At 52.4% G+C, this 17,873-nt stretch overlaps 26 non-coding genes across 26 annotated transcripts; all 26 read right to left on the reverse strand.

Annotated features, from left to right (window-relative positions):
- Positions 1 to 526: 526 nt before the first annotated feature.
- Positions 527 to 599, reverse strand: trnak-uuu (transfer RNA lysine (anticodon UUU)). The gene has a single exon. It is a non-coding gene; the product is annotated as a tRNA-Lys (tRNA).
- Positions 600 to 1,164: 565 nt separating this feature from the next.
- On the reverse strand, positions 1,165 to 1,237 carry trnak-uuu (transfer RNA lysine (anticodon UUU)). The gene has a single exon. It is a non-coding gene; the product is annotated as a tRNA-Lys (tRNA).
- Positions 1,238 to 1,802: 565 nt separating this feature from the next.
- On the reverse strand, positions 1,803 to 1,875 carry trnak-uuu (transfer RNA lysine (anticodon UUU)). Its single transcript has one exon. It is a non-coding gene; the product is annotated as a tRNA-Lys (tRNA).
- Positions 1,876 to 2,440: 565 nt separating this feature from the next.
- Positions 2,441 to 2,513, reverse strand: trnak-uuu (transfer RNA lysine (anticodon UUU)). Its single transcript has one exon. It is a non-coding gene; the product is annotated as a tRNA-Lys (tRNA).
- Positions 2,514 to 3,078: 565 nt separating this feature from the next.
- Positions 3,079 to 3,151, reverse strand: trnak-uuu (transfer RNA lysine (anticodon UUU)). The gene has a single exon. It is a non-coding gene; the product is annotated as a tRNA-Lys (tRNA).
- A 565-nt stretch (positions 3,152 to 3,716) lies between these two features.
- Positions 3,717 to 3,789, reverse strand: trnak-uuu (transfer RNA lysine (anticodon UUU)). The gene has a single exon. It is a non-coding gene; the product is annotated as a tRNA-Lys (tRNA).
- Positions 3,790 to 4,714: 925 nt separating this feature from the next.
- Positions 4,715 to 4,787, reverse strand: trnak-uuu (transfer RNA lysine (anticodon UUU)). Its single transcript has one exon. It is a non-coding gene; the product is annotated as a tRNA-Lys (tRNA).
- A 565-nt stretch (positions 4,788 to 5,352) lies between these two features.
- Positions 5,353 to 5,425, reverse strand: trnak-uuu (transfer RNA lysine (anticodon UUU)). Its single transcript has one exon. It is a non-coding gene; the product is annotated as a tRNA-Lys (tRNA).
- A 565-nt stretch (positions 5,426 to 5,990) lies between these two features.
- On the reverse strand, positions 5,991 to 6,063 carry trnak-uuu (transfer RNA lysine (anticodon UUU)). Its single transcript has one exon. It is a non-coding gene; the product is annotated as a tRNA-Lys (tRNA).
- A 565-nt stretch (positions 6,064 to 6,628) lies between these two features.
- trnak-uuu (transfer RNA lysine (anticodon UUU)) lies at positions 6,629 to 6,701 on the reverse strand. The gene has a single exon. It is a non-coding gene; the product is annotated as a tRNA-Lys (tRNA).
- Positions 6,702 to 7,266: 565 nt separating this feature from the next.
- trnak-uuu (transfer RNA lysine (anticodon UUU)) lies at positions 7,267 to 7,339 on the reverse strand. Its single transcript has one exon. It is a non-coding gene; the product is annotated as a tRNA-Lys (tRNA).
- Positions 7,340 to 7,904: 565 nt separating this feature from the next.
- trnak-uuu (transfer RNA lysine (anticodon UUU)) lies at positions 7,905 to 7,977 on the reverse strand. Its single transcript has one exon. It is a non-coding gene; the product is annotated as a tRNA-Lys (tRNA).
- A 565-nt stretch (positions 7,978 to 8,542) lies between these two features.
- trnak-uuu (transfer RNA lysine (anticodon UUU)) lies at positions 8,543 to 8,615 on the reverse strand. The gene has a single exon. It is a non-coding gene; the product is annotated as a tRNA-Lys (tRNA).
- Positions 8,616 to 9,180: 565 nt separating this feature from the next.
- Positions 9,181 to 9,253, reverse strand: trnak-uuu (transfer RNA lysine (anticodon UUU)). The gene has a single exon. It is a non-coding gene; the product is annotated as a tRNA-Lys (tRNA).
- A 565-nt stretch (positions 9,254 to 9,818) lies between these two features.
- trnak-uuu (transfer RNA lysine (anticodon UUU)) lies at positions 9,819 to 9,891 on the reverse strand. The gene has a single exon. It is a non-coding gene; the product is annotated as a tRNA-Lys (tRNA).
- Positions 9,892 to 10,456: 565 nt separating this feature from the next.
- On the reverse strand, positions 10,457 to 10,529 carry trnak-uuu (transfer RNA lysine (anticodon UUU)). The gene has a single exon. It is a non-coding gene; the product is annotated as a tRNA-Lys (tRNA).
- Positions 10,530 to 11,094: 565 nt separating this feature from the next.
- Positions 11,095 to 11,167, reverse strand: trnak-uuu (transfer RNA lysine (anticodon UUU)). The gene has a single exon. It is a non-coding gene; the product is annotated as a tRNA-Lys (tRNA).
- Positions 11,168 to 11,732: 565 nt separating this feature from the next.
- trnak-uuu (transfer RNA lysine (anticodon UUU)) lies at positions 11,733 to 11,805 on the reverse strand. The gene has a single exon. It is a non-coding gene; the product is annotated as a tRNA-Lys (tRNA).
- A 565-nt stretch (positions 11,806 to 12,370) lies between these two features.
- On the reverse strand, positions 12,371 to 12,443 carry trnak-uuu (transfer RNA lysine (anticodon UUU)). Its single transcript has one exon. It is a non-coding gene; the product is annotated as a tRNA-Lys (tRNA).
- A 1,203-nt stretch (positions 12,444 to 13,646) lies between these two features.
- trnak-uuu (transfer RNA lysine (anticodon UUU)) lies at positions 13,647 to 13,719 on the reverse strand. The gene has a single exon. It is a non-coding gene; the product is annotated as a tRNA-Lys (tRNA).
- Positions 13,720 to 14,284: 565 nt separating this feature from the next.
- Positions 14,285 to 14,357, reverse strand: trnak-uuu (transfer RNA lysine (anticodon UUU)). The gene has a single exon. It is a non-coding gene; the product is annotated as a tRNA-Lys (tRNA).
- Positions 14,358 to 14,922: 565 nt separating this feature from the next.
- Positions 14,923 to 14,995, reverse strand: trnak-uuu (transfer RNA lysine (anticodon UUU)). The gene has a single exon. It is a non-coding gene; the product is annotated as a tRNA-Lys (tRNA).
- Positions 14,996 to 15,560: 565 nt separating this feature from the next.
- Positions 15,561 to 15,633, reverse strand: trnak-uuu (transfer RNA lysine (anticodon UUU)). The gene has a single exon. It is a non-coding gene; the product is annotated as a tRNA-Lys (tRNA).
- A 565-nt stretch (positions 15,634 to 16,198) lies between these two features.
- Positions 16,199 to 16,271, reverse strand: trnak-uuu (transfer RNA lysine (anticodon UUU)). The gene has a single exon. It is a non-coding gene; the product is annotated as a tRNA-Lys (tRNA).
- Positions 16,272 to 16,836: 565 nt separating this feature from the next.
- On the reverse strand, positions 16,837 to 16,909 carry trnak-uuu (transfer RNA lysine (anticodon UUU)). Its single transcript has one exon. It is a non-coding gene; the product is annotated as a tRNA-Lys (tRNA).
- A 565-nt stretch (positions 16,910 to 17,474) lies between these two features.
- Positions 17,475 to 17,547, reverse strand: trnak-uuu (transfer RNA lysine (anticodon UUU)). The gene has a single exon. It is a non-coding gene; the product is annotated as a tRNA-Lys (tRNA).
- Between the last annotated feature and the right edge of the window lie 326 nt (positions 17,548 to 17,873).

Genomic DNA, 17,873 nt, shown 5'->3' on the forward strand with positions numbered 1-17,873 from the left:
CTTGGCTCTTCCTAACGTACGTTGGTAAGTCATGCACGGCGTGGCAAAGTTACAGCAAGCGAAACGTCTGCAGGTGCAACAGAGAATGGCTCTCCCTGCACTGAAAGCCTGCATTGCTCGAGGTTTCAATAGCAGATACAGGGAGAAGTGGGAAAGTCTATCTGTGCAGCACCTGTGGGACCTCGTGGCGCAACGGTAGCGCGTCTGACTCCAGATCAGAAGGTTGCGTGTTCAAATCACGTCGGGGTCATAGAAATCACCGCTCAACTCTTTTCACCGTCCAACTCAGCGACAGCACTTTGGCTGAAAGGCAATTAGTGGGCCTGTGAATTTCAAGCCATTACTGAAAAGCGAAGGATTTCTGTGAAAAACACCAGTGTCCGCCACGGTGACTTTTACAGGCTTTGACGCGGAGAGTAGCAAAGAGTGCGCTAAGCAAGCGCTGACGGCGAGAGTGAATCGTTCAGCAGTCGGGCATTTCCTCCGCACCAGGGCGAAAGATGGCGTCGCCCGGCTGTAAAGAAATCGCCTGAACAGGGACTTGAACCCTGGACCCTCAGATTAAAAGTCTGATGCTCTACCGACTGAGCTATCCAGGCTTCGAGAGAGCACCCAGCTCTGCACGAACGTGGCTGTAACTTGGCTCTTCCTAACGTACGTTGGTAAGTCATGCACGGCGTGGCAAAGTTACAGCAAGCGAAACGTCTGCAGGTGCAACAGAGAATGGCTCTCCCTGCACTGAAAGCCTGCATTGCTCGAGGTTTCAATAGCAGATACAGGGAGAAGTGGGAAAGTTTATCTGTGCAGCACCTGTGGGACCTCGTGGCGCAACGGTAGCGCGTCTGACTCCAGATCAGAAGGTTGCGTGTTCAAATCACGTCGGGGTCATAGAAAACACCGCTCAACTCTTTTCACCGTCCAACTCAGCGACAGCACTTTGGCTGAAAGGCAATTAGTGGGCCTGTGAATTTCAAGGCATTACTGAAAAGCGAAGGATTTCGGTGAAAAACACCAGTGTCCGCCACGGTGACTTTTACAGGCTTTGACGCGGAGAGTAGCAAAGAGTGCGCTAAGCAAGCGCTGACGGCGAGAGTAAATCGTTCAGCAGTCGGGCATTTCCTCCGCACCAGGGCGAAAGATGGCGTCGCCCGGCTGTAAAGAAATCGCCTGAACAGGGACTTGAACCCTGGACCCTCAGATTAAAAGTCTGATGCTCTACCGACTGAGCTATCCAGGCTTCGAGAGAGCACCCAGCTCTGCACGAACGTTGCTGTAACTTGGCTCTTCCTAACGTACGTTGGTAAGTCATGCACGGCGTGGCAAAGTTACAGCAAGCGAAACGTCTGCAGGTGCAACAGAGAATGGCTCTCCCTGCACTGAAAGCCTGCATTGCTCGAGGTTTCAATAGCAGATACAGGGAGAAGTGGGAAAGTTTATCTGTGCAGCACCTGTGGGACCTCGTGGCGCAACGGTAGCGCGTCTGACTCCAGATCAGAAGGTTGCGTGTTCAAATCACGTCGGGGTCATAGAAAACACCGCTCAACTCTTTTCACCGTCCAACTCAGCGACAGCACTTTGGCTGAAAGGCAATTAGTGGGCCTGTGAATTTCAAGGCATTACTGAAAAGCGAAGGATTTCGGTGAAAAACACCAGTGTCCGCCACGGTGACTTTTACAGGCTTTGACGCGGAGAGTAGCAAAGAGTGCGCTAAGCAAGCGCTGACGACGAGAGTGAATCGTTCAGCAGTCGGGCATTTCCTCCGCACCAGGGCGAAAGATGGCGTCGCCCGGCTGTAAAGAAATCGCCTGAACAGGGACTTGAACCCTGGACCCTCAGATTAAAAGTCTGATGCTCTACCGACTGAGCTATCCAGGCTTCGAGAGAGCACCCAGCTCTGCACGAACGTGGCTGTAACTTGGCTCTTCCTAACGTACGTTGGTAAGTCATGCACGGCGTGGCAAAGTTACAGCAAGCGAAATGTCTGCAGGTGCAACAGAGAATGGCTCTCCCTGCACTGAAAGCCTGCATTGCTCGAGGTTTCAATAGCAGATACAGGGAGAAGTGGGAAAGTTTATCTGTGCAGCACCTGTGGGACCTCGTGGCGCAACGGTAGCGCGTCTGACTCCAGATCAGAAGGTTGCGTGTTCAAATCACGTCGGGGTCATAGAAAACACCGCTCAACTCTTTTCACCGTCCAACTCAGCGACAGCACTTTGGCTGAAAGGCAATTAGTGGGCCTGTGAATTTCAAGGCATTACTGAAAAGCGAAGGATTTCGGTGAAAAACACCAGTGTCCGCCACGGTGACTTTTACAGGCTTTGACGCGGAGAGTAGCAAAGAGTGCGCTAAGCAAGCGCTGACGGCGAGAGTGAATCGTTCAGCAGTCGGGCATTTCCTCCGCACCAGGGCGAAAGATGGCGTCGCCCGGCTGTAAAGAAATCGCCTGAACAGGGACTTGAACCCTGGACCCTCAGATTAAAAGTCTGATGCTCTACCGACTGAGCTATCCAGGCTTCGAGAGAGCACCCAGCTCTGCACGAACGTGGCTGTAACTTGGCTCTTCCTAACGTACGTTGGTAAGTCATGCACGGCGTGGCAAAGTTACAGCAAGCGAAATGTCTGCAGGTGCAACAGAGAATGACTCTCCCTGCACTGAAAGCCTGCATTACTCGAGGTTTCAATGGCAGATACAGGGAGAAGTGGGAAAGTTTATCTGTGCAGCACCTGTGGGACCTCGTGGCGCAACGGTAGCGCGTCTGACTCCAGATCAGAAGGTTGCGTGTTCAAATAACGTCGGGCTCATAGAAATCACCGCTCGACTCTTTTCACCGTCCAACTCAGCGACAGCACTTTGGCTGAAAGGCAATTAGTGGGCCTGTGAATTTCAAGCCATTACTGAAAAGCGAAGGATTTCGGTGAAAAACACCAGTGTCCGCCACGGTGACTTTTACAGGCTTTGACGCGGAGAGTAGCAAAGAGTGCGCTAAGCAAGCGCTGACGGCGAGAGTGAATCGTTCAGCAGTCGGGCATTTCCTCCGCACCAGGGCGAAAGATGGCGTCGCCCGGCTGTAAAGAAATCGCCTGAACAGGGACTTGAACCCTGGACCCTCAGATTAAAAGTCTGATGCTCTACCGACTGAGCTATCCAGGCTTCGAGAGAGCACCCAGCTCTGCACGAACGTGGCTGTAACTTGGCTCTTCCTAACGTACGTTGGTAAGTCATGCACGGCGTGGCAAAGTTACAGCAAGCGAAACGTCTGCAGGTGCAACAGAGAATGGCTCTCCCTGCACTGAAAGCCTGCATTGCTCGAGGTTTCAATAGCAGATACAGGGAGAAGTGGGAAAGTCTATCTGTGCAGCACCTGTGGGACCTCGTGGCGCAACGGTAGCGCGTCTGACTCCAGATCAGAAGGTTGCGTGTTCAAATCACGTCGGGGTCATAGAAATCACCGCTCAACTCTTTTCACCGTCCAACTCAGCGACAGCACTTTGGCTGAAAGGCAATTAGTGGGCCTGTGAATTTCAAGCCATTACTGAAAAGCGAAGGATTTCGGTGAAAAACACCAGTGTCCGCCACGGTGACTTTTACAGGCTTTGACGCGGAGAGTAGCAAAGAGTGCGCTAAGCAAGCGCTGACGGCGAGAGTAAATCGTTCAGCAGTCGGGCATTTCCTCCGCACCAGGGCGAAAGATGGCGTCGCCCGGCTGTAAAGAAATCGCCTGAACAGGGACTTGAACCCTGGACCCTCAGATTAAAAGTCTGATGCTCTACCGACTGAGCTATCCAGGCTTCGAGAGAGCACCCAGCTCTGCACGAACGTGGCTGTAACTTGGCTCTTCCTAACGTACGTTGGTAAGTCATGCACGGCGTGGCAAAGTTACAGCAAGCGAAACGTCTGCAGGTGCAACAGAGAATGGCTCTCCCTGCACTGAAAGCCTGAATTGCTCGAGGTTTCAATAGCAGATACAGGGAGAAGTGGGAAAGTCTATCTGTGCAGCACCTGTGGGACCTCGTGGCGCAACGGTAGCGCGTCTGACTCCAGATCAGAAGGTTGCGTGTTCAAATCACGTCGGGGTCATAGAAATCACCGCTCAACTCTTTTCACCGTCCAACTCAGCGACAGCACTTTGGCTGAAAGGCAATTAGTGGGCCTGTGAATTTCAAGCCATTACTGAAAAGCGAAGGATTTCGGTGAAAAACACCAGTGTCCGCCACGGTGACTTTTACAGGCTTTTTTTTTATTTTTATTTTTTTTTTTTTTTTTTATTTATTTATTTAAGAGAGGGACAATGTACATTAATCAACATGCCCCAATGGAACATGTAAATGCACCAGATTTAGTCAAAGACTATTTTCCATCTGCAGTCCCTGGCAGGTTGATGTTTAAAAGAAGACAGATGAAGAAAAAAGACATAAAATAAGTATACAGACATACAATCACAAGTAATACAAGCACTACATACTGACATAGCCAGAAAACAGACTAGGATGACAGATGTAGCAACATACCAACATAAGAGAATGGGAAGGAAAAATAAAAGACATAAAACATAAAATAGATTAAACACAGAGCTTACACAGCAGTCAGACAGCTGGCGCGGAGAGTAGCAAAGAGTGCGCTAAGCAAGCGCTGACGGCGAGAGTAAATCGTTCAGCAGTCGGGCATTTCCTCCGCACCAGGGCGAAAGATGGCGTCGCCCGGCTGTAAAGAAATCGCCTGAACAGGGACTTGAACCCTGGACCCTCAGATTAAAAGTCTGATGCTCTACCGACTGAGCTATCCAGGCTTCGAGAGAGCACCCAGCTCTGCACGAACGTGGCTGTAACTTGGCTCTTCCTAACGTACGTTGGTAAGTCATGCACGGCGTGGCAAAGTTACAGCAAGCGAAACGTCTGCAGGTGCAACAGAGAATGGCTCTCCCTGCACTGAAAGCCTGCATTGCTCGAGGTTTCAATAGCAGATACAGGGAGAAGTGGGAAAGTCTATCTGTGCAGCACCTGTGGGACCTCGTGGCGCAACGGTAGCGCGTCTGACTCCAGATCAGAAGGTTGCGTGTTCAAATCACGTCGGGGTCATAGAAATTACCGCTCAACTCTTTTCACCGTCCAACTCAGCGACAGCACTTTGGCTGAAAGGCAATTAGTGGGCCTGTGAATTTCAAGCCATTACTGAAAAGCGAAGGATTTCGGTGAAAAACACCAGTGTCCGCCACGGTGACTTTTACAGGCTTTGACGCGGAGAGTAGCAAAGAGTGCGCTAAGCAAGCGCTGACGGCGAGAGTAAATCGTTCAGCAGTCGGGCATTTCCTCCGCACCAGGGCGAAAGATGGCGTCGCCCGGCTGTAAAGAAATCGCCTGAACAGGGACTTGAACCCTGGACCCTCAGATTAAAAGTCTGATGCTCTACCGACTGAGCTATCCAGGCTTCGAGAGAGCACCCAGCTCTGCACGAACGTGGCTGTAACTTGGCTCTTCCTAACGTACGTTGGTAAGTCATGCACGGCGTGGCAAAGTTACAGCAAGCGAAACGTCTGCAGGTGCAACAGAGAATGGCTCTCCCTGCACTGAAAGCCTGCATTGCTCGAGGTTTCAATAGCAGATACAGGGAGAAGTGGGAAAGTCTATCTGTGCAGCACCTGTGGGACCTCGTGGCGCAACGGTAGCGCGTCTGACTCCAGATCAGAAGGTTGCGTGTTCAAATCACGTCGGGGTCATAGAAATCACCGCTCAACTCTTTTCACCGTCCAACTCAGCGACAGCACTTTGGCTGAAAGGCAATTAGTGGGCCTGTGAATTTCAAGCCATTACTGAAAAGCGAAGGATTTCGGTGAAAAACACCAGTGTCCGCCACGGTGACTTTTACAGGCTTTGACGCGGAGAGTAGCAAAGAGTGCGCTAAGCAAGCGCTGACGGCGAGAGTAAATCGTTCAGCAGTCGGGCATTTCCTCCGCACCAGGGCGAAAGATGGCGTCGCCCGGCTGTAAAGAAATCGCCTGAACAGGGACTTGAACCCTGGACCCTCAGATTAAAAGTCTGATGCTCTACCGACTGAGCTATCCAGGCTTCGAGAGAGAACCCAGCTCTGCACGAACGTGGCTGTAACTTGGCTCTTCCTAACGTACGTTGGTAAGTCATGCACGGCGTGGCAAAGTTACAGCAAGCGAAACGTCTGCAGGTGCAACAGAGAATGGCTCTCCCTGCACTGAAAGCCTGCATTGCTCGAGGTTTCAATAGCAGATACAGGGAGAAGTGGGAAAGTCTATCTGTGCAGCACCTGTGGGACCTCGTGGCGCAACGGTAGCGCGTCTGACTCCAGATCAGAAGGTTGCGTGTTCAAATCACGTCGGGGTCATAGAAATCACCGCTCAACTCTTTTCACCGTCCAACTCAGCGACAGCACTTTGGCTGAAAGGCAATTAGTGGGCCTGTGAATTTCAAGCCATTACTGAAAAGCGAAGGATTTCGGTGAAAAACACCAGTGTCCGCCACGGTGACTTTTACAGGCTTTGACGCGGAGAGTAGCAAAGAGTGCGCTAAGCAAGCGCTGACGGCGAGAGTAAATCGTTCAGCAGTCGGGCATTTCCTCCGCACCAGGGCGAAAGATGGCGTCGCCCGGCTGTAAAGAAATCGCCTGAACAGGGACTTGAACCCTGGACCCTCAGATTAAAAGTCTGATGCTCTACCGACTGAGCTATCCAGGCTTCGAGAGAGCACCCAGCTCTGCACGAACGTGGCTGTAACTTGGCTCTTCCTAACGTACGTTGGTAAGTCATGCACGGCGTGGCAAAGTTACAGCAAGCGAAACGTCTGCAGGTGCAACAGAGAATGGCTCTCCCTGCACTGAAAGCCTGCATTGCTCGAGGTTTCAATAGCAGATACAGGGAGAAGTGGGAAAGTCTATCTGTGCAGCACCTGTGGGACCTCGTGGCGCAACGGTAGCGCGTCTGACTCCAGATCAGAAGGTTGCGTGTTCAAATCACGTCGGGGTCATAGAAATCACCGCTCAACTCTTTTCACCGTCCAACTCAGCGACAGCACTTTGGCTGAAAGGCAATTAGTGGGCCTGTGAATTTCAAGCCATTACTGAAAAGCGAAGGATTTCGGTGAAAAACACCAGTGTCCGCCACGGTGACTTTTACAGGCTTTGACGCGGAGAGTAGCAAAGAGTGCGCTAAGCAAGCGCTGACGGCGAGAGTAAATCGTTCAGCAGTCGGGCATTTCCTCCGCACCAGGGCGAAAGATGGCGTCGCCCGGCTGTAAAGAAATCGCCTGAACAGGGACTTGAACCCTGGACCCTCAGATTAAAAGTCTGATGCTCTACCGACTGAGCTATCCAGGCTTCGAGAGAGCACCCAGCTCTGCACGAACGTGGCTGTAACTTGGCTCTTCCTAACGTACGTTGGTAAGTCATGCACGGCGTGGCAAAGTTACAGCAAGCGAAACGTCTGCAGGTGCAACAGAGAATGGCTCTCCCTGCACTGAAAGCCTGCATTGCTCGAGGTTTCAATAGCAGATACAGGGAGAAGTGGGAAAGTCTATCTGTGCAACACCTGTGGGACCTCGTGGCGCAACGGTAGCGCGTCTGACTCCAGATCAGAAGGTTGCGTGTTCAAATCACGTCGGGGTCATAGAAATCACCGCTCAACTCTTTTCACCGTCCAACTCAGCGACAGCACTTTGGCTGAAAGGCAATTAGTGGGCCTGTGAATTTCAAGCCATTACTGAAAAGCGAAGGATTTCGGTGAAAAACACCAGTGTCCGCCACGGTGACTTTTACAGGCTTTGACGCGGAGAGTAGCAAAGAGTGCGCTAAGCAAGCGCTGACGGCGAGAGTAAATCGTTCAGCAGTCGGGCATTTCCTCCGCACCAGGGCGAAAGATGGCGTCGCCCGGCTGTAAAGAAATCGCCTGAACAGGGACTTGAACCCTGGACCCTCAGATTAAAAGTCTGATGCTCTACCGACTGAGCTATCCAGGCTTCGAGAGAGCACCCAGCTCTGCACGAACGTGGCTGTAACTTGGCTCTTCCTAACGTACGTTGGTAAGTCATGCACGGCGTGGCAAAGTTACAGCAAGCGAAACGTCTGCAGGTGCAACAGAGAATGGCTCTCCCTGCACTGAAAGCCTGCATTGCTCGAGGTTTCAATAGCAGATACAGGGAGAAGTGGGAAAGTCTATCTGTGCAGCACCTGTGGGACCTCGTGGCGCAACGGTAGCGCGTCTGACTCCAGATCAGAAGGTTGCGTGTTCAAATCACGTCGGGGTCATAGAAATCACCGCTCAACTCTTTTCACCGTCCAACTCAGCGACAGCACTTTGGCTGAAAGGCAATTAGTGGGCCTGTGAATTTCAAGCCATTGCTGAAAAGCGAAGGATTTCGGTGAAAAACACCAGTGTCCGCCACGGTGACTTTTACAGGCTTTGACGCGGAGAGTAGCAAAGAGTGCGCTAAGCAAGCGCTGACGGCGAGAGTAAATCGTTCAGCAGTCGGGCATTTCCTCCGCACCAGGGCGAAAGATGGCGTCGCCCGGCTGTAAAGAAATCGCCTGAACAGGGACTTGAACCCTGGACCCTCAGATTAAAAGTCTGATGCTCTACCGACTGAGCTATCCAGGCTTCGAGAGAGCACCCAGCTCTGCACGAACGTGGCTGTAACTTGGCTCTTCCTAACGTACGTTGGTAAGTCATGCACGGCGTGGCAAAGTTACAGCAAGCGAAACGTCTGCAGGTGCAACAGAGAATGGCTCTCCCCGCACTGAAAGCCTGCATTGCTCGAGGTTTCAATAGCAGATACAGGGAGAAGTGGGAAAGTCTATCTGTGCAGCACCTGTGGGACCTCGTGGCGCAACGGTAGCGCGTCTGACTCCAGATCAGAAGGTTGCGTGTTCAAATCACGTCGGGGTCATAGAAATCACCGCTCAACTCTTTTCACCGTCCAACTCAGCGACAGCACTTTGGCTGAAAGGCAATTAGTGGGCCTGTGAATTTCAAGCCATTACTGAAAAGCGAAGGATTTCGGTGAAAAACACCAGTGTCCGCCACGGTGACTTTTACAGGCTTTGACGCGGAGAGTAGCAAAGAGTGCGCTAAGCAAGCGCTGACGGCGAGAGTAAATCGTTCAGCAGTCGGGCATTTCCTCCGCACCAGGGCGAAAGATGGCGTCGCCCGGCTGTAAAGAAATCGCCTGAACAGGGACTTGAACCCTGGACCCTCAGATTAAAAGTCTGATGCTCTACCGACTGAGCTATCCAGGCTTCGAGAGAGCACCCAGCTCTGCACGAACGTGGCTGTAACTTGGCTCTTCCTAACGTACGTTGGTAAGTCATGCACGGCGTGGCAAAGTTACAGCAAGCGAAACGTCTGCAGGTGCAACAGAGAATGGCTCTCCCTGCACTGAAAGCCTGCATTGCTCGAGGTTTCAATAGCAGATAAAGGGAGAAGTGGGAAAGTCTATCTGTGCAGCACCTGTGGGACCTCGTGGCGCAACGGTAGCGCGTCTGACTCCAGATCAGAAGGTTGCGTGTTCAAATCACGTCGGGGTCATAGAAATCACCGCTCAACTCTTTTCACCGTCCAACTCAGCGACAGCACTTTGGCTGAAAGGCAATTAGTGGGCCTGTGAATTTCAAGCCATTACTGAAAAGCGAAGGATTTCGGTGAAAAACACCAGTGTCCGCCACGGTGACTTTTACAGGCTTTGACGCGGAGAGTAGCAAAGAGTGCGCTAAGCAAGCGCTGACGGCGAGAGTAAATCGTTCAGCAGTCGGGCATTTCCTCCGCACCAGGGCGAAAGATGGCGTCGCCCGGCTGTAAAGAAATCGCCTGAACAGGGACTTGAACCCTGGACCCTCAGATTAAAAGTCTGATGCTCTACCGACTGAGCTATCCAGGCTTCGAGAGAGCACCCAGCTCTGCACGAACGTGGCTGTAACTTGGCTCTTCCTAACGTACGTTGGTAAGTCATGCACGGCGTGGCAAAGTTACAGCAAGCGAAACGTCTGCAGGTGCAACAGAGAATGGCTCTCCCTGCACTGAAAGCCTGCATTGCTCGAGGTTTCAATAGCAGATACAGGGAGAAGTGGGAAAGTCTATCTGTGCAGCACCTGTGGGACCTCGTGGCGCAACGGTAGCGCGTCTGACTCCAGATCAAAAGGTTGCGTGTTCAAATCACGTCGGGGTCATAGAAATCACCGCTCAACTCTTTTCACCGTCCAACTCAGCGACAGCACTTTGGCTGAAAGGCAATTAGTGGGCCTGTGAATTTCAAGCCATTACTGAAAAGCGAAGGATTTCGGTGAAAAACACCAGTGTCCGCCACGGTGACTTTTACAGGCTTTGACGCGGAGAGTAGCAAAGAGTGCGCTAAGCAAGCGCTGACGGCGAGAGTAAATCGTTCAGCAGTCGGGCATTTCCTCCGCACCAGGGCGAAAGATGGCGTCGCCCGGCTGTAAAGAAATCGCCTGAACAGGGACTTGAACCCTGGACCCTCAGATTAAAAGTCTGATGCTCTACCGACTGAGCTATCCAGGCTTCGAGAGAGCACCCAGCTCTGCACGAACGTGGCTGTAACTTGGCTCTTCCTAACGTACGTTGGTAAGTCATGCACGGCGTGGCAAAGTTACAGCAAGCGAAACGTCTGCAGGTGCAACAGAGAATGGCTCTCCCTGCACTGAAAGCCTGCATTGCTCGAGGTTTCAATAGCAGATACAGGGAGAAGTGGGAAAGTCTATCTGTGCAGCACCTGTGGGACCTCGTGGCGCAACGGTAGCGCGTCTGACTCCAGATCAGAAGGTTGCGTGTTCAAATCACGTCGGGGTCATAGAAATCACCGCTCAACTCTTTTCACCGTCCAACTCAGCGACAGCACTTTGGCTGAAAGGCAATTAGTGGGCCTGTGAATTTCAAGCCATTACTGAAAAGCGAAGGATTTCGGTGAAAAACACCAGTGTCCGCCACGGTGACTTTTACAGGCTTTGACGCGGAGAGTAGCAAAGAGTGCGCTAAGCAAGCGCTGACGGCGAGAGTAAATCGTTCAGCAGTCGGGCATTTCCTCCGCACCAGGGCGAAAGATGGCGTCGCCCGGCTGTAAAGAAATCGCCTGAACAGGGACTTGAACCCTGGACCCTCAGATTAAAAGTCTGATGCTCTACCGACTGAGCTATCCAGGCTTCGAGAGAGCACCCAGCTCTGCACGAACGTGGCTGTAACTTGGCTCTTCCTAACGTACGTTGGTAAGTCATGCACGGCGTGGCAAAGTTACAGCAAGCGAAACGTCTGCAGGTGCAACAGAGAATGGCTCTCCCTGCACTGAAAGCCTGCATTGCTCGAGGTTTCAATAGCAGATACAGGGAGAAGTGGGAAAGTCTATCTGTGCAACACCTGTGGGACCTCGTGGCGCAACGGTAGCGCGTCTGACTCCAGATCAGAAGGTTGCGTGTTCAAATCACGTCGGGGTCATAGAAATCACCGCTCAACTCTTTTCACCGTCCAACTCAGCGACAGCACTTTGGCTGAAAGGCAATTAGTGGGCCTGTGAATTTCAAGCCATTGCTGAAAAGCGAAGGATTTCGGTGAAAAACACCAGTGTCCGCCACGGTGACTTTTACAGGCTTTGACGCGGAGAGTAGCAAAGAGTGCGCTAAGCAAGCGCTGACGGCGAGAGTAAATCGTTCAGCAGTCGGGCATTTCCTCCGCACCAGGGCGAAAGATGGCGTCGCCCGGCTGTAAAGAAATCGCCTGAACAGGGACTTGAACCCTGGACCCTCAGATTAAAAGTCTGATGCTCTACCGACTGAGCTATCCAGGCTTCGAGAGAGCACCCAGCTCTGCACGAACGTGGCTGTAACTTGGCTCTTCCTAACGTACGTTGGTAAGTCATGCACGGCGTGGCAAAGTTACAGCAAGCGAAACGTCTGCAGGTGCAACAGAGAATGGCTCTCCCCGCACTGAAAGCCTGCATTGCTCGAGGTTTCAATAGCAGATACAGGGAGAAGTGGGAAAGTCTATCTGTGCAGCACCTGTGGGACCTCGTGGCGCAACGGTAGCGCGTCTGACTCCAGATCAGAAGGTTGCGTGTTCAAATCACGTCGGGGTCATAGAAATCACCGCTCAACTCTTTTCACCGTCCAACTCAGCGACAGCACTTTGGCTGAAAGGCAATTAGTGGGCCTGTGAATTTCAAGCCATTACTGAAAAGCGAAGGATTTCGGTGAAAAACACCAGTGTCCGCCACGGTGACTTTTACAGGCTTTGACGCGGAGAGTAGCAAAGAGTGCGCTAAGCAAGCGCTGACGGCGAGAGTAAATCGTTCAGCAGTCGGGCATTTCCTCCGCACCAGGGCGAAAGATGGCGTCGCCCGGCTGTAAAGAAATCGCCTGAACAGGGACTTGAACCCTGGACCCTCAGATTAAAAGTCTGATGCTCTACCGACTGAGCTATCCAGGCTTCGAGAGAGCACCCAGCTCTGCACGAACGTGGCTGTAACTTGGCTCTTCCTAACGTACGTTGGTAAGTCATGCACGGCGTGGCAAAGTTACAGCAAGCGAAACGTCTGCAGGTGCAACAGAGAATGGCTCTCCCTGCACTGAAAGCCTGCATTGCTCGAGGTTTCAATAGCAGATACAGGGAGAAGTGGGAAAGTCTATCTGTGCAGCACCTGTGGGACCTCGTGGCGCAACGGTAGCGCGTCTGACTCCAGATCAGAAGGTTGCGTGTTCAAATCACGTCGGGGTCATAGAAATCACCGCTCAACTCTTTTCACCGTCCAACTCAGCGACAGCACTTTGGCTGAAAGGCAATTAGTGGGCCTGTGAATTTCAAGCCATTACTGAAAAGCGAAGGATTTCGGTGAAAAACACCAGTGTCCGCCACGGTGACTTTTACAGGCTTTGACGCGGAGAGTAGCAAAGAGTGCGCTAAGCAAGCGCTGACGGCGAGAGTAAATCGTTCAGCAGTCGGGCATTTCCTCCGCACCAGGGCGAAAGATGCCGTCGCCCGGCTGTAAAGAAATCGCCTGAACAGGGACTTGAACCCTGGACCCTCAGATTAAAAGTCTGATGCTCTACCGAGTGAGCTATCCAGGCTTCGAGAGAGCACCCAGCTCTGCACGAACGTGGCTGTAACTTGGCTCTTCCTAACGTACGTTGGTAAGTCATGCACGGCGTGGCAAAGTTACAGCAAGCGAAACGTCTGCAGGTGCAACAGAGAATGGCTCTCCCTGCACTGAAAGCCTGCATTGCTCGAGGTTTCAATAGCAGATACAGGGAGAAGTGGGAAAGTCTATCTGTGCAACACCTGTGGGACCTCGTGGCGCAACGGTAGCGCGTCTGACTCCAGATCAGAAGGTTGCGTGTTCAAATCACGTCGGGGTCATAGAAATCACCGCTCAACTCTTTTCACCGTCCAACTCAGCGACAGCACTTTGGCTGAAAGGCAATTAGTGGGCCTGTGAATTTCAAGCCATTGCTGAAAAGCGAAGGATTTCGGTGAAAAACACCAGTGTCCGCCACGGTGACTTTTACAGGCTTTGACGCGGAGAGTAGCAAAGAGTGCGCTAAGCAAGCGCTGACGGCGAGAGTAAATCGTTCAGCAGTCGGGCATTTCCTCCGCACCAGGGCGAAAGATGGCGTCGCCCGGCTGTAAAGAAATCGCCTGAACAGGGACTTGAACCCTGGACCCTCAGATTAAAAGTCTGATGCTCTACCGACTGAGCTATCCAGGCTTCGAGAGAGCACCCAGCTCTGCACGAACGTGGCTGTAACTTGGCTCTTCCTAACGTACGTTGGTAAGTCATGCACGGCGTGGCAAAGTTACAGCAAGCGAAACGTCTGCAGGTGCAACAGAGAATGGCTCTCCCCGCACTGAAAGCCTGCATTGCTCGAGGTTTCAATAGCAGATACAGGGAGAAGTGGGAAAGTCTATCTGTGCAGCACCTGTGGGACCTCGTGGCGCAACGGTAGCACGTCTGACTCCAGATCAGAAGGTTGCGTGTTCAAATCACGTCGGGGTCATAGAAATCACCGCTCAACTCTTTTCACCGTCCAACTCAGCGACAGCACTTTGGCTGAAAGGCAATTAGTGGGCCTGTGAATTTCAAGCCATTACTGAAAAGCGAAGGATTTCGGTGAAAAACACCAGTGTCCGCCACGGTGACTTTTACAGGCTTTGACGCGGAGAGTAGCAAAGAGTGCGCTAAGCAAGCGCTGACGGCGAGAGTAAATCGTTCAGCAGTCGGGCATTTCCTCCGCACCAGGGCGAAAGATGGCGTCGCCCGGCTGTAAAGAAATCGCCTGAACAGGGACTTGAACCCTGGACCCTCAGATTAAAAGTCTGATGCTCTACCGACTGAGCTATCCAGGCTTCGAGAGAGCACCCAGCTCTGCACGAACGTGGCTGTAACTTGGCTCTTCCTAACGTACGTTGGTAAGTCATGCACGGCGTGGCAAAGTTACAGCAAGCGAAACGTCTGCAGGTGCAACAGAGAATGGCTCTCCCTGCACTGAAAGCCTGCATTGCTCGAGGTTTCAATAGCAGATACAGGGAGAAGTGGGAAAGTCTATCTGTGCAGCACCTGTGGGACCTCGTGGTGCAACGGTAGCGCGTCTGACTCCAGATGAGAAGGTTGCGTGTTCAAATCACGTCGGGGTCATAGAAATCACCGCTCAACTCTTTTCACCGTCCAACTCAGCGACAGCACTTTGGCTGAAAGGCAATTAGTGGGCCTGTGAATTTCAAGCCATTACTGAAAAGCGAAGGATTTCGGTGAAAAACACCAGTGTCCGCCACGGTGACTTTTACAGGCTTTGACGCGGAGAATAGCAAAGAGTGCGCTAAGCAAGCGCTGACGGCGAGAGTAAATCGTTCAGCAGTCGGGCATTTCCTCCGCACCAGGGCGAAAGATGGCGTCGCCCGGCTGTAAAGAAATCGCCTGAACAGGGACTTGAACCCTGGACCCTCAGATTAAAAGTCTGATGCTCTACCGACTGAGCTATCCAGGCTTCGAGAGAGCACCCAGCTCTGCACGAACGTGGCTGTAACTTGGCTCTTCCTAACGTACGTTGGTAAGTCATGCACGGCGTGGCAAAGTTACAGCAAGCGAAACGTCTGCAGGTGCAACAGAGAATGGCTCTCCCTGCACTGAAAGCCTGCATTGCTCGAGGTTTCAATAGCAGATACAGGGAGAAGTGGGAAAGTCTATCTGTGCAGCACCTGTGGGACCTCGTGGCGCAACGGTAGCGCGTCTGACTCCAGATCAGAAGGTTGCGTGTTCAAATCACGTCGGGGTCATAGAAATCACCGCTCAACTCTTTTCACCGTCCAACTCAGCGACAGCACTTTGGCTGAAAGGCAATTAGTGGGCCTGTGAATTTCAAGCCATTACTGAAAAGCGAAGGATTTCGGTGAAAAACACCAGTGTCCGCCACGGTGACTTTTACAGGCTTTGACGCGGAGAGTAGCAAAGAGTGCGCTAAGCAAGCGCTGACGGCGAGAGTAAATCGTTCAGCAGTCGGGCATTTCCTCCGCACCAGGGCGAAAGATGGCGTCGCCCGGCTGTAAAGAAATCGCCTGAACAGGGACTTGAACCCTGGACCCTCAGATTAAAAGTCTGATGCTCTACCGACTGAGCTATCCAGGCTTCGAGAGAGCACCCAGCTCTGCACGAACGTGGCTGTAACTTGGCTCTTCCTAACGTACGTTGGTAAGTCATGCACGGCGTGGCAAAGTTACAGCAAGCGAAACGTCTGCAGGTGCAACAGAGAATGGCTCTCCCCGCACTGAAAGCCTGCATTGCTCGAGGTTTCAATAGCAGATACAGGGAGAAGTGGGAAAGTCTATCTGTGCAGCACCTGTGGGACCTCGTGGCGCAACGGTAGCGCGTCTGACTCCAGATCAGAAGGTTGCGTGTTCAAATCACGTCGGGGTCATAGAAATCACCGCTCAACTCTTTTCACCGTCCAACTCAGCGACAGCACTTTGGCTGAAAGGCAATTAGTGGGCCTGTGAATTTCAAGCCATTACTGAAAAGCGAAGGATTTCGGTGAAAAACACCAGTGTCCGCCACGGTGACTTTTACAGGCTTTGACGCGGAGAGTAGCAAAGAGTGCGCTAAGCAAGCGCTGACGGCGAGAGTAAATCGTTCAGCAGTCGGGCATTTCCTCCGCACCAGGGCGAAAGATGGCGTCGCCCGGCTGTAAAGAAATCGCCTGAACAGGGACTTGAACCCTGGACCCTCAGATTAAAAGTCTGATGCTCTACCGACTGAGCTATCCAGGCTTCGAGAGAGCACCCAGCTCTGCACGAACGTGGCTGTAACTTGGCTCTTCCTAACGTACGTTGGTAAGTCATGCACGGCGTGGCAAAGTTACAGCAAGCGAAACGTCTGCAGGTGCAACAGAGAATGGCTCTCCCCGCACTGAAAGCCTGCATTGCTCGAGGTTTCAATAGCAGATACAGGGAGAAGTGGGAAAGTCTATCTGTGCAGCACCTGTGGGACCTCGTGGCGCAACGGTAGCGCGTCTGACTCCAGATCAGAAGGTTGCGTGTTCAAATCACGTCGGGGTCATAGAAATCACCGCTCAACTCTTTTCACCGTCCAACTCAGCGACAGCACTTTGGCTGAAAGGCAATTAGTGGGCCTGTGAATTTCAAGCCATTACTGAAAAGCGAAGGATTTCGGTGAAAAACACCAGTGTCCGCCACGGTGACTTTTACAGGCTTTGACGCGGAGAGTAGCAAAGAGTGCGCTAAGCAAGCGCTGACGGCGAGAGTAAATCGTTCAGCAGTCGGGCATTTCCTCCGCACCAGGGCGAAAGATGGCGTCGCCCGGCTGTAAAGAAATCGCCTGAACAGGGACTTGAACCCTGGACCCTCAGATTAAAAGTCTGATGCTCTACCGACTGAGCTATCCAGGCTTCGAGAGAGCACCCAGCTCTGCACGAACGTGGCTGTAACTTGGCTCTTCCTAACGTACGTTGGTAAGTCATGCACGGCGTGGCAAAGTTACAGCAAGCGAAACGTCTGCAGGTGCAACAGAGAATGGCTCTCCCCGCACTGAAAGCCTGCATTGCTCGAGGTTTCAATAGCAGATACAGGGAGAAGTGGGAAAGTCTATCTGTGCAGCACCTGTGGGACCTCGTGGCGCAACGGTAGCGCGTCTGACTCCAGATCAGAAGGTTGCGTGTTCAAATCACGTCGGGGTCATAGAAATCACCGCTCAACTCTTTTCACCGTCCAACTCAGCGACAGCACTTTGGCTGAAAGGCAATTAGTGGGCCTGTGAATTTCAAGCCATTACTGAAAAGCGAAGGATTTCGGTGAAAAACACCAGTGTCCGCCACGGTGACTTTTACAGGCTTTGACGCGGAGAGTAGCAAAGAGTGCGCTAAGCAAGCGCTGACGGCGAGAGTAAATCGTTCAGCAGTCGGGCATTTCCTCCGCACCAGGGCGAAAGATGGCGTCGCCCGGCTGTAAAGAAATCGCCTGAACAGGGACTTGAACCCTGGACCCTCAGATTAAAAGTCTGATGCTCTACCGACTGAGCTATCCAGGCTTCGAGAGAGCACCCAGCTCTGCACGAACGTGGCTGTAACTTGGCTCTTCCTAACGTACGTTGGTAAGTCATGCACGGCGTGGCAAAGTTACAGCAAGCGAAACGTCTGCAGGTGCAACAGAGAATGGCTCTCCCCGCACTGAAAGCCTGCATTGCTCGAGGTTTCAATAGCAGATACAGGGAGAAGTGGGAAAGTCTATCTGTGCAGCACCTGTGGGACCTCGTGGCGCAACGGTAGCGCGTCTGACTCCAGATCAGAAGGTTGCGTGTTCAAATCACGTCGGGGTCATAGAAATCACCGCTCAACTCTTTTCACCGTCCAACTC

The sequence above is a fragment of the Sardina pilchardus genome, chromosome 5 (assembly GCF_963854185.1).
Source record: "Sardina pilchardus chromosome 5, fSarPil1.1, whole genome shotgun sequence".
Classification (NCBI taxonomy): Eukaryota; Metazoa; Chordata; class Actinopteri; order Clupeiformes; family Clupeidae; genus Sardina; species Sardina pilchardus.